The following is a 13,481-nucleotide window of genomic DNA, read 5'->3' on the forward strand; positions in this document are numbered from 1 at the left end:
CAAACCGGTAAACACATGCGGTGAATTATGTTGTTGATCCAAATAAAAATGATTTAAACATAATATCTGCTTGATTGTTATACTACCATCATGTTTCTATCATTACAATGTTACCCAAGATCCTTCTGTAATACTAATTATCTATATATTTCTACCATTCATGATGTATTGTAAGCCACATTGAGCCTGCAACGAGGTGGGAAAATGTGGGATACAAATGCAATAAATAAATAATAAATTTACTACCTTTTTGAAGAAATTTACCTATGGTGGTGTACAGCAAAAATAAGTTGGGCATTGGTAATTAACTTTTTTTTTTTTTTGCTTTTGCTGCTGTAATTGTCTAATAATAGTTCACCTTGCGGGGCAGGGCCAGTCTTTGGCCGAGGCAGCCGCATAGGGCCCCGCGCGGCGCGCCTCAGTCAGCCTTGACCTAGTTCCGCCCGGGGATCGCCGCCGCTCATCCGAACTGCCCGCCCTCTTCTCTCCCCCACGATCGATCACCGATCCCTTTCCTTTTTCGCTTTTAAATTTACCTCCAGCCCAGCAGCGTCAGTGAAAGCGCTCCCAGCCAGTAAAAGCGCTTCTCTTCGCTGTGGAGGGGGCAGGGGAGAGAGGAACAGATGAGAGGGCAGGGCCCAGGGAGAGGAGAAATTGCTGGAAATGGAGGGGAAGGGAGAGGGGACAATTACTGGATGTGGATGGAGGAGGGAAGGGCAGAGAGGGCCAAGGATGGACTTGGATGGGATGGCAGGGCCCAGGGAGAGAGGGGAATTGCTGGATACATGGGTGAATGGAGGGGGGCAGGGGAGAGAGGAACAGATGGGAGGGCAGGGCCCAGGGAGAGGAGAAATTGCTGGAAATGGAGGGGAGGGGAGAGAGGAGAATTGCTGGATGTGGATGGAGGAGGGAAGGGCAGAGAGGGCCAAGGATGGACTTGGATGGGATGGCAGGGCCCAGAGAGAGGAGAAATTGCTGGAAATGGAGGGGAGGGGAGGGGAGAGAGGAGAATTGCTGGATGTGGATGGAGGAGGGAAGGGTAGAGAGGGCCAAGGATGGACTTGGATGGGATGGCAGGGCCCAGGGAGAGGAGAAATTGCTGGAAATGGAGTGGAGGGGAGAGAGGAGAAATGCTGGATGTGTATGGAGGGCAAATTGTTGAATTTAAGGGCTGGATCGGAACACTTTGAAGGCAGATGCTGAAACTGGAGAAAGGATAGGGACAGGGGGCTACAGATGGTAGACAGAACACATAAGGACACAGGAGGATGGTGGACACGGTGAGAGAAAAAATATCAAACGGAAAGAAGACACTGCATAAAACAGAAGACACTGGGACCAAAGCGAATAGAAAAACTAAATGATCAGACAACAAAGGTAGAAAAAAAGTATTTTATTCAGAATTTATTAATTGGAATATGTCAGCTTTTAGAAATGTGCATCTGTGATATTTTGCATGTAAGTTTCAATTTTTCTAGTATTGCTGCATGCTGAGTCTGACTTCTTGAGGTAACTTTCCATTCAGTATTTTGCCTTCATATTTGTTGTGTCATGTGTTTTTCATGTGTGATCAAGGTACAGTATCCTGCTAGTGTGTAGTATTTGCAGCCCTTTTTTTTTCACAAGGTAGTGTATTGGTGTTATAGAGCCTGGTGTAATTACAGTTCTGCCTTTCCACGCATAAGGTTGTAGCTCGTCCTGTCCTTGGAATTAGTGCTGTTATGGTTTGGTAAGGTTCTGACTGTGTTTTTGCACAAGTTTGTGTATAGTGTTTTGCAGTGGAGAGATTGTGTGTCCGCACCTCTGACCCCCCTGGGGTTATGAGAATTTGAACTACTAAGTGTGGACTTGAATAATTTCTTGGGAGGGGGGTTCATGATAGCATTGTGCTTATTATTTCAATCAGTTTTTCTGTACAAGTTTAGCTTCATTTGTCTTTATTTGAAATTTCATAAATAAAAATTTTTTTCTAAAAACTGAATAATCTTATCAATGGCCGGGGGGGGGGGGGGTAGGATGGGGCCCCACCAAATTGGTCTGCATAGGGCCCGCACTTGCTAAGACCGGCCCTGTTGCGGGGCATTACAACACACGGGTACCCCCCACCACAACGCCCCTGGAAACAATTACTTTGAGGACAACGGACAAAGCAGAAGAAGAAGAGAAACTTAAAACCGTCGTAGACTAATTCATCCCAGTCGAATATTATAGGAGGAGTTTATAAGAGGGGGAGGAGTGTGAACCGGACGTGACGTCACGTTACGTGTCCTTATTCCTTCCTGTGTGTTTTGGGCGCGTGAAGGTGCTGCTGCTGTGCTGGTCTTACTCTTGTCTTTTGTGGATGATGTGGCGGAGGTTCTGCTTCGCGCGGGGTGGGGGTGCGTTCCGGGATGGTGTCTGGAGGGTATCGACAGTCCCTGGGGTATAACTGAGGTAGGGGCGCTGGAAGCTTGTAAACGGCCTGTCTGTGCTGCCTCGTGGCTTCTGCCCCTTAAGCAGGTTCTAGGGGGGGGAAGAAAAACGTATTCAGTCTCTTAATCTTGTGGCTTTTTTTAAGTAACTTTTCACGTTCTTTTGCTATTTAGAGCCCATAAGTAATACCAGAAGCCTGTGGAAAATGTACCGCTGGGGTCATCAACGCAGGCAGGTAAGTGGCGTGTTATATACAGTGCAAAGCGTTAGTTTGCGCGCTTAAGGACTTTGATCTGCGCTTGTGGTTTGCTAATGCCTTAGGCAGTCATTTTCTGCATTATAATGCATTATGTACTTCATCATGAAAACGTTACTCATGAAGGAATTATGCACCGAATTTCAAAATTCTTATCTACAATATTTGTATATTTTTGTTGCTTTTGTATAGTTGACCCACCAAGCGCCAGTGGTGTTCTTTAGGCTTTCCACAGTCTAGTATGGTAATCCCCCCTCCCCCAAATTTGCCATATATCTGAAAATTCACCTGCCCAATTCGTGGCCAAAAATAGTCCAAAATAGCTACCTGAGGAGACTGGGTATATCTTTTCTCTCGCTGTGGCCCTGATGCTCGGAAGCAGATGCGCACATTAGAGGCCATTTAGCACCTGCATTTGCCAGCACAGAGCCTACAAGCATGTGAATCAGTGAGTTTACCGGCACGATGAGCATGCAAATGTATGCTGATGAGGTCATTCCACCAAACAAAGGTGCTCACCCCAGCTGTCCGGATTCTAGCCATCCGATCGCATGCTCCAAGGAGCCTGAAGAAGGGGAAAAAACCCTGTAAAGGGGACAGAGCTAGCTTCTTCTATAAGGTCTGAAATGCAACTCACCAGCATTTGCAGGCACTGCCTCCACTGCATGCAGATCTATCTCCTGAGTATTCATTGTGAATATACTGAAAACCTGACTGGCTGGGATGCCTCCTGGACCAGGTTTGGGAGCCAGTGTCCTAGACCATAGCCAGATGTTAGTTTACAATGGATGGCAGCTGGAATCGCCAAGATGAATTTGCAGCATGTTGGGTATGGATCCAGTGTTTAAAGGTTGTCTGTGCTTATGTATCTGGAAGGAAGATGTTTTTTACATGGTTGCTTCTTTGCTGAATTGCTGTAACAGATACCCTCCTTCAAAGGCATGCCTGTGTTCTCCATGTACAAGCATGTAAGGCCTGGAGGTAGATTAGTTTGAATAAGGAGCTCCACAAGGATTGCCTTGCTCTATGGCATTCATGTGCATCTTTATTCAGACATCAGCATGCAGGCATACTTGAAATCATTTTACTGCCAAATCTGTTACCAAATGCTGTGTGGCCACTATGAAACGCATGGTGAATTAGTACAGTATAATGTGGAGGGAGTTGGGTGAGGGGAGGACCAAGATGAAGCACAGAGCAGGGAAGATGAGTGCAAGGTCAGGGATTAAGCAGAAAATTTGGATCAAGTGTTTAATGTTGAGGGATTGTTGAAGTGAGAATTAAAGAAGCAAGAGAAAAATTAGTCATGGGATAGGCGACAAGGTTCTGGATTAGGAATTGGTTATTGGACAGAGGGTAGGGTTAAATGGTAATTTCTATCAATGGATGAGAGTGAACAGTGGAGTGCCACAGGGATCAGTTTTGGGACCTGTGCCATTTAACATATTTATAAATGATATGGAAATTGGAATGACGAATGAAGTGACTATATTTGCAGATGACACAAAACTATTCAAGTTTGTTAAAACATATGCAGACTGTGAAATATTGCAGGAAGACCTTAGGAAGTTGGAAGACTGGGCATCCAAATGGCAGATGAAATTTAATGTGGAGAAATGCAAGATGATGCACATTGGAAAGAGTAATCTGAATCATAGTTACCTGATGCTGAGGTCAGCACTCAAGAAAAAGATCTAGGTGTGAACGCTGAAATCTTCTGCACAGTATGTGGTGCTGGCCAAAAAAGCAAATAGGATGCTAGGAATAATTAGGAAAGGGATGGTAAATAAGACCAAAAGTACTATGCCTTTATCGTTCCATGGTGCAACTGCATTCAGTTTTGGTCGCCGTATCTCAAAAAAGATATAGTGGAATTAGAAAAGATTCAAAGAAGAGCAACCAAAATGATAAAGGGGATGGAACATCTCTTGAATGAGGAAAGGTTAAAGAGGTTAGGGCTCTTCAACTTGGAAAAGAGACTATAGTAGATATGATTGAGGTCTACAAAATCCTGAGTGGTGTAGAAAGAGGTGAAGTAAATCTATCTTTTTTTTTTTTTTTTTCTTTACTCATTCCAAAAGTACAAAGACTAGGGGACTCAAGGAAGTTACATGGAAATACTTTAAATTGTTAAGCTCTGGAACTCTTTGCTGGAGGAGGTGGTAACAGTGGCTAGTGTATCTGGATTTAAAAAAAGGTTTGGACAAGTTCCTGGAGAAAAAGCCCATCTCTCTCTATAAAAGGCAAACCAACGTTCTATGAAGCCTCCAGCCGGAAGTGTGAAGGGGGCGAGATATCCGGTTTCCCTATGAGTGTCTGCCCCGCCCTCTCTGTAACACAGTCAGTGAAGGAAAACAGCAGAGCACTAAATCAAATCGCTGGCTCTGTAACAGTGAAAGACTCAGAGGGGGGAGGGGAGAGAGGGCAGGGACACACACACTCCCACATGCACACAGAAGAAAACATTGCTAGCCCCCGTTTCATTTGCATCAGAAACGGGGCTTTTTTACTAGTACTCTACTATTGAGGATAGACATGGGGAAGCGACTTCTTGCCTTGGGATTGGTAACATGGAATGTCGCTACTCTTTAGGATTCCGCAGTGTGGTCTAACTGGATTTCTACCAGGTATTTGTTACCTAGATTGGCCACTGTTGGAAATACTAGATGGACCATTGGTCTGACCCAGTATAGCTATTCTTATATTCCTAAACTCTCCCCTTTGTGCATCTCTTATAGGAGTGTTCCTGCTATAAGTAAAGCAGAACAAAAGGAGGTGATCTGCCAGTGCTGAAGCAGTACAGAAACAAAGCAGACCAGATATATCAGAAATAAGTAGCAAGAAATTTCTTTAACAAATATGGATAAAAAAACGTGCCTGACATGGCCATGTTTTACCTATATGAGGCTGCCTCGGGGGCAGATGACTAGAGGGAATATTTGAACCGCACTTCCCTCTAGAACTGACAGTGATGGTAAATGTGAGAGAAGCTGTGTGGAGTTCTGCTGATATTGCTGTGGTTATTTGCCACTAGTAAAAAAGCCCCATTTCTGATGCAAATGAAATGGGGGCTAGCAATGTTTTCTTCTGTGTGCATGTGGGAGTGTGTGTGTCCCTGCCCTCTCTCCCCTCCCTCCCTCTGAGTCCTTCACTGTTACAGAGCCAGCAATTTGATTTCGTGCTCTGCTGTTTTCCTTCACTGACTGTGTTACAGAGAGGGCGGGGCAGACACTCATAGGGAAACCGGATATCTCGCCCCCTTCACACTTCCGGCTGGAGGCTTCATAGAACGTTGGTGTTGCCTTTTATATAGAGAGATCATTGTCAGTTCTAGAGACAAGTGTGGTTCAAATATCCCTCTAGTCATCTGCTCCTGAGGGCAGCCTCATATAGGTGAAATGTGGCCATGTCGGGCACTGTTTTAGCCGTACTTGTTCAAAACATTTCTTGCTACTTCTGGTATATCTGGTCTGCTTTGTTTCTGTACTGCCTGCCATAAGTAAGCCACAGTGAGCAGGGAGAGGTCAGTTTGTTAATTCTTGCCGTGACAAGAGGAAAATAAATCTGTATATCTTCTTTTTATTATCAATAGAAATCAAACAAAATAAAACATGGAAAAGAAAATAAGATGATACCTTTTTTATTGGACATAACTTAATACATTTCTTGATTAGCTTTCGAAAGTTGCCTTATTTCCGATCTGACGAAGAAGGGCAACCTTCGAAAGCTAATCAAGAAATGTTTTAAGTTATGTCCAATAAAAAAGGTATCATCTTATTTTCTTTTCCATGTTTTATTTTGTTTGATTTCTATTGATAACCTTAAGAGTGGACTAACACAGCTACCACACTCCTCTTCTTTTTGTTAGAAACTTGTTTGCAAATGACCCTACTGTTTTCTAGGTATCAGATTTCATCTGAGTAATGGCAAGAAGAAGGTTGAAGGGGAGGATGTCGCAGCGATGATATAACCAGGATTTAATTTTCTAGATAGAAGAAATCGAGGTGAGCCCAGTTTTGCATACTGCTCAGACTAAGTGGGCCACTTTGGTCTTTATCTGCCATGATTTACTGCATTTACAATGCTCAATAGAAAAGTGTTTAGATAACAAAATATTAAGGACATAACATACAGAAATTTGTTTCCTTATTTTGTTTCTTTTTTTTTTAATTTTTACTTTATTTTAGTCTTCCTTTTTGTTTTTATTTATTGCTCATCTTGGTGTTTTTAGAGGTGGGGGGAGGGAACTTTGCTTTTATTTTTCCTTTTGTTTCTTTTCCATCAACCACTTCTTTCCGTGCCCCCACCTGCCTCCCGTTTTCCCTTAATTTTTTTGCTTATATCATCTCACCTCAAAATTTTAGTATTAGTTTTCTAATACTCCCTTGGGCCATGGCAGCTGTTCTTCTATGCAGGCTGGTAACTGAGATTCAGCCAGGCTGTACCTGCCTTTCCCTTCTCCGTAACTTGGTGGCTGAGACTTTGCTTGGTCTTCATTCACTCTCAGCATGCGAGCACTAGGCTGACTGGGTAGCCGAGGCTGCAAACATGAGCCAGCAGTAAGTTCAGTCAGCTCAGTGGCCAAGCTTTCTCCTCCCCCCTGATATTCTTACATTACGCTTTTTCTTTGCAGATGCTGACATAATGGACCGTGTGTAAATCTCATCCTTGGTTGGCACACCACCACTTTTAAAGCTGTAAGTTGTACTGAGAGTGAAAGGAGAAGCCTAATGGTTAGTGCAGCGGGCCTTGATCCTGGAGACCTGGGTTTGATTACCACTGCAGCTCCTTGTTACCTTGGGCAAGTTACTTAACCCTCCATTCCCCCAGGTACAAAAAAAAATTAGATTGAGTCTTCTAGGGACAGAGAGAGTACCTGCATATAACGTGTACAGCGCTGCATATGTCTAGTAGCGCTATAGAAATGATAGGGTAGGGTCTAATATAGAAACCCTCTGACTCCATGTTAACACTTGTACCATCACTGGCAAGTTGTTTATGGCACAGAGGGAAGAGCACATGGAAGATACCTACGGCTGAGTAGACTCCGTTGATGACCTGCTTGGCATACATTAATTCCAACAGCTCTGTCTGTATCCTTGGGAGCAAAGCACCCAGATTTACGGAGCAAAATCATTGATTTTTGTGGAGGTTTTCTGCTGTAATTTCATTGTACTTATTGCCCTATAGACTAGGTTTGCTCATCCTCCCCACCAGCAGCTGGAGAGAGAACAAACGTGTGGATACTACCCAATATGGCCACCATGCATACTACATCCCCTCTATATTCTGTCTTCAGCAGAAGGTAGATATGCAACCACGGGCAAAGCTCCTTGGGCCTGGTTGGTGGACTGGCCCAAAGAGGGGAAATAGGAGGGCTTCTGGCCCTTCTTGGTGAGTGGCTTGAATGCTAGGGATGATTTTTAGAAGAATTTGGGTCGCTGTTGTTCTTTCCCCCCCCTGTTCCTTTTAGCCTCCCTGTGCTCCACGCCAGACCCTAAGTGAAAGGAAGAAAGTGGTTGGGCCAGACTCAGTTGATTAAAGTGGTATGTACACAAGCTCTAATGTGGCCTACCACATCCAAGCATGCAAAATGCTTCTTTGTAGGTAGTTCTGGACACTGTAAATGAAGTAGCTGTGGAGCATGGAAGGATGATCCTGATGTGCTCAGATATCGAGATATACCTGCATATTCTGGTCAGGAGGGAACATAGATGTACCTGAGGTTTGTAGTACTGGGTAGACACTATCAGTTCGGGAGCTTCCCTTTGGCCTAGTACTGGTTCCGTAGACCATCTCGAAGGTTATAGTGGTGGTAGCCATGAAATTATGACTGGCTAGGTATGTCCCGAGGACTGGGTTGAGAACACCTGGTTTAAGATAATGTGCCCGGGGGATTTGTGCCAGGTTCAAGGCATGACCTTTTCCACATACAGCACTTTGAATTAGTGTCTAGGGTGGTGTTTACTGCTTCCTGCCATTATGACTGACTGACGGGTGGCTTTGTCATTTTCTAAGGAAATTAAGATTTCAAAGCCAGTAGGATTGTTTCTTACCATGGAAATCTTGAACAGATGGGGAGATTTGATGTGTTTGACAGTTTGCACACTTACACAATTGGGGGCAGGTTCATAAAGCTTTTGTGCAAGCACTTGGTCTGTTGTTTTCCAAAGTACAAGAACATAGACATGTCGTTATGGCTCCAGTAAGTATGGATTTGATATACTGCCTTTCTGTTGTACAACCAAAGCTGTGTACATTTTATTCTATACAGGTTCTCTCTTGCTCTAGTCTGTGTTTGTACCTGGGGCAATGGAGGGTTAAGTGACTTGCCCAGGGTTACAAGTAACTACAGGGGGAATCAAACAGTTTCCCAGGTTCTCTACCCACTGCACTAACCATTAGTCTACTCCTTCACTATATTAGTAGGTTAATCACTACTCGGTCATGTATATTGTTCCAGGAGGACCGCGTTGGTTCTTATCTGCCATCATGCACTGTATTATTCCTTGGTTCTTGTGTTTCTTGAACTGGATTAACTACATGTTTAACTTACTATTTACTTGCATAGCAGAGACACCCTGAGGGCGTTTGTCAGCTTTGTCTTTCCTTTTTCAGGCACCTGGAGAACTTGTTGGAGTTGTATGAGAAACTGAATATTTAATTCTTGTCAGTACCTTGATCTGTTAGAATCCAAGCTTTAGTCAGAATATGCTAACATTTGCATTTATTGACACTTATGTCCCACATTAGTCGATAATAGTTCAATGTGGCTTACAATCCTTACACAACTGACAATGTATAATTTTCAATTTAAAAAATTAATATACCTTTAATGTACATCATATCCTATTTCAGTTCTAACAGGAATCTCTCAAATAAGAACATTTGACATTTTTCTGAAGGAAAGATAATTTTCTTGACACCTTATTTCACCGTTGATAGTGTCTGTTAGTGAGGGCTGCCTTAAATCTCAAGCAGCTCTCCATAGGGTAGTCCTCGGTCCTTACGTGCACTGAGGATTGGGTGTCTAACTATATAGCAACATTGACAAGGCAAAAATAAGCATGTGAATTTCTCACCCTGTAAGTATAGTGCAGCTACACATTGGTAAGCACAGTCCCACTGCCAGGCAGTTCACGGGTTCTGTTAAAAAAAAAAAAAAAACCCCAATAATAATCCAGGCTAGATTTTTCTTTCAAATAACTTGGGTCTGCTCAGTGTGCTGCTGCGGCTAGGAAAGTGGATAGAATGTTGGGTATTATTAGGAAAGGTATGGAAAACCGTTTATCGTTCCATGGTGCGACCGCACCTTGAGTATTGTGTTCAATTCTGGTCGCCGCATCTCAAGCAAGATATAGTGGAACTGGAAAAGGTGCAGCGAAGGGCGACTAAAATGATAGCGGGGATGGGACGACTTCCCTATGAAGAAAGACTAAGGAGGCTAGGGCTATTCAGCTTGGAGAAGAGACAGCTGAGGGGAGACATGATAGAGGTATATAAAATAGAGGAGTGGAGGAGTGGCCTAGTGGTTAGGGTGGTAGACTTTGGTCCTGAGGAACTGAGTTTGATTCCCGGCCCAGGCAGCTTCTTGTGACTTTGGGCAAGTCACTTAACCCTCCATTGCCTGCTGCCATGTGTGGGATAAAAATAAAAAATAATGAATGGAACAGGTGGATGTGAAGCGTCTGTTCACACTTTCCAAAAATACTAGGACTAGGGGGCATGCGATGAAACTACATTGTAGTAAATTTAAAACAAATCAGAGAAAAAGTTTCTTCACCCAACGCATAATTAAACTCTGGAATTCGTTGCCGGAGAACGTGTTGAAGGCGGTTAGCTTAGCAGAGTTTTAAAAGGTGTTAGACGGTTTCCTAAAGGACAAGTCCATAAACCGCTACTAAATAGAATGTTTGTACGTTTGAGAAGCTTGCCAGGTGCCCTTGGCCTGGATTGGCCGCTGTCGTGGACAGGATGCTGGGCTCGATGGACCCTTGGTCTTTTCTCAGTGTGGCATGGGTTTAGATGAAGAATGAAGTACTGCACACTTCTCCTGTTTGACTATAGGAGGAAAGACTAATGGGTCCACTTCCCTCAGCAGCACAACAGGCCAAAGTGCTGCCAGCCTCCCACCGTTACTCTTACAGTGAACAGAGCAAACACTTTGCAGACCTGGGCATTCCTGCTCTGCATAAACAGTGGATTCCTTGGCCACTGTCTTCATGCTTTTTTTTTTTTCCTGGGGATATGGGCTTCTTGCTAGATGGGGAAAATCTATCACTTTGTGGGCTTTAGGCCTTGAACTATTTCCTAGACTGCAAACTGTGATAGGGTGAATCGGATTGGTGGAGGGGTAGCATTGTATATTAACGAGAGCCTTGAATCAAATAGATTAAAAATTCTGCAGGAAGCAAAACACTCCTTGGAATCACTGTGGATTGAAATTCCATGTGCAAAGGGGAAAAGGATAGTGATAGGAGTGTACTACCGTCCGCCTGGCCAGGACGAACAGACGGATGCGGAAATGTTAAAGGAAATCAGGGACGCAAACAAACTGGGCAACACAATAATAATGGGGGATTTCAATTACCCGCATATAGACTGGGGTAATGTAACATCTGTACACGCAAGGGACATAAGATTTCTTGATGAAATCAAGGACAGCTTCATGGAACAGCTAGTTCAGGAGCCGACAAGAGAAGGAAAAATACTAGACTTAGTCCTTAGTGGTGCTCATGATCTAGTGCAGGGGGTAACGATACGAGGGCCGCTTGATAACAGTGATCATAATATGATCGGTTTTGATATTGGCATTGAAGGAAGTGAAACTAGGAAATCAAGTACGCTAGCGTTTAACTATAGAAAAGGTGATTACGACAAAATGAGAAAAATGGTGAAAAAAAGACTGAAAGGAGCAGCTCGCAGAGTAAAAAACTTGCATCAGGCGTGGATGCTGTTTAAAAAACGCCATCCTGGAGGTTCAGGACAAATATATTCCACGTATTAGAAAAAAGGGAAAAAAGACTAAACGTCAGCCGGCGTGGCTAAACAGTAAGATAAAGGAAATCATTAGAGCCAAAAAACAATCCTTCAGAAAGTGGAGAAGAGAACCAACTGAAAGTAACAGGATAGATCATAAGGAATGCCAAGCCAAATGCAAAGCGGAGATAAGGAGGGCAAAAAAGGACTTTGAGAAGAAATTAGCGTTGGAAGCAAAAATACATAGTAAAAACTTTTTTAGATACATTAAAAGCAGGAAACCGGCCAAAGAGTCGGTTGGGGCCGCTGGACGAAAATGGTGTTAAAGGGGCGATCAAGGAGGACAAAGCCGTAGCGGAGAAATTAAACGAATTCTTTGCTTCGGTCTTCACCGAGGAGGATTTGGGGGGGACACCGGTGCCGGAAAGAATATTTGAAGCGGGGGAATCGGAGAAACTAAACAAATTCTCTGTAACCTTGGAGGATGTAATGGGTCAGTTCAGCAAGCTGAAGAGTAGTAAATCACCGGGACCTGATGGTATTCATCCCAGAGTATTAATAGAACTAAAAAATGAACTTGCGGAGCTACTGTTAGAAATATGCAATCTGTCCCTAAAATCGAGTGTAATACCGGAAGACTGGAGGGTAGCCAATGTTACTCCGATTCTTAAGAAGGGTTCCAGAGGAGATCCGGGAAATTATAGACCGGTGAGTCTGACGTCGGTGCCGGGCAAGATGGTGGAGGCTATTATTAAGAATAAAATTGCAGAGCATATACAAAAACATGGACTGATGAGACAAAGTCAGCACGGATTTAGTGAAGGGAAGTCTTGCCTCACCAATCTAATGCATTTTTTTGAGGGGGTAAGCAAACATGTGGACAATGGGGAGCCGGTTGATATTGTATATCTGGATTTTCAGAAGGCGTTTGACAAAGTGCCGCACGAAAGACTCCTGAAGAAATTGCAGAGTCATGGAATCGGAGGTAGGGTATTATTATGGATTAAGAACTGGTTGAAAGATAGGAAGCAGAGAGTAGGATTGCGTGGCCAGTATTCTCAGTGGAGGAGGGTAGTTAGTGGGGTCCCGCAGGGGTCTGTGCTGGGTCCGTTGCTTTTTAATGTATTTATAAATGACCTAGAGATGGGAATAACTAGTGAGGTAATTAAATTCGCCGATGACACAAAATTATTCAGGGTCGTCAAGTCGCAGGAGGAATGTGAACGATTACAGGAGGACCTTGCGAGACTGGGAGAATGGGCGTGCAAGTGGCAGATGAAGTTCAATGTTGACAAGTGCAAAGTGATGCATGTGGGTAAGAGGAACCCGAATTATAGCTACGTCTTGCAAGGTTCCGCGTTAGGAGTTACGGATCAAGAAAGGGATCTGGGTGTCGTCGTCGATGATACGCTGAAACCTTCTGCTCAGTGTGCTGCTGCGGCTAGGAAAGCGAATAGAATGTTGGGTGTTATTAAGAAGGGTATGGAGTCCAGGTGTGCGGATGTTATAATGCCGTTGTATCGCTCCATGGTGCGACCGCACCTGGAGTATTGTGTTCAGTACTGGTCTCCGTATCTCAAAAAAGATATAGTAGAATTGGAAAAGGTACAGCGAAGGGCGACGAAAATGATAGTGGGGATGGGACGACTTTCCTATGAAGAGAGGCTGAGAAGGCTAGGGCTTTTCAGCTTGGAGAAGAGACGGCTGAGGGGAGATATGATAGAAGTGTATAAAATAATGAGTGGAATGGATCGGGTGGATGTGAAGCGACTGTTCACGCTATCCAAAAATACTAGGACTAGAGGGCATGAGTTGAAGCTACAGTGTGGTAAAT

General features: G+C 43.9%; 1 protein-coding gene across 2 annotated transcripts in view; it reads left to right on the plus strand.

Annotated features, from left to right (window-relative positions):
• Positions 1-2,291: 2,291 nt before the first annotated feature.
• The window catches only part of SPC25 (SPC25 component of NDC80 kinetochore complex), a 34,425-nt gene continuing 23,235 nt past the window's right edge, over positions 2,292-13,481 (plus strand). For both annotated transcript variants that reach the window (XM_030214913.1, XM_030214915.1), the window contains exons 1-4: positions 2,292-2,433; positions 2,586-2,647; positions 6,571-6,672; positions 7,302-7,365. The gene's annotated coding sequence lies outside the window, so the exon portion shown is untranslated. The remainder of the gene's footprint in view (positions 2,434-2,585; positions 2,648-6,570; positions 6,673-7,301; positions 7,366-13,481) is intronic.

The sequence above is a fragment of the Microcaecilia unicolor genome, chromosome 9 (genome assembly GCF_901765095.1).
Source record: "Microcaecilia unicolor chromosome 9, aMicUni1.1, whole genome shotgun sequence".
NCBI lineage: Eukaryota > Metazoa > Chordata > Amphibia > Gymnophiona > Siphonopidae > Microcaecilia > Microcaecilia unicolor.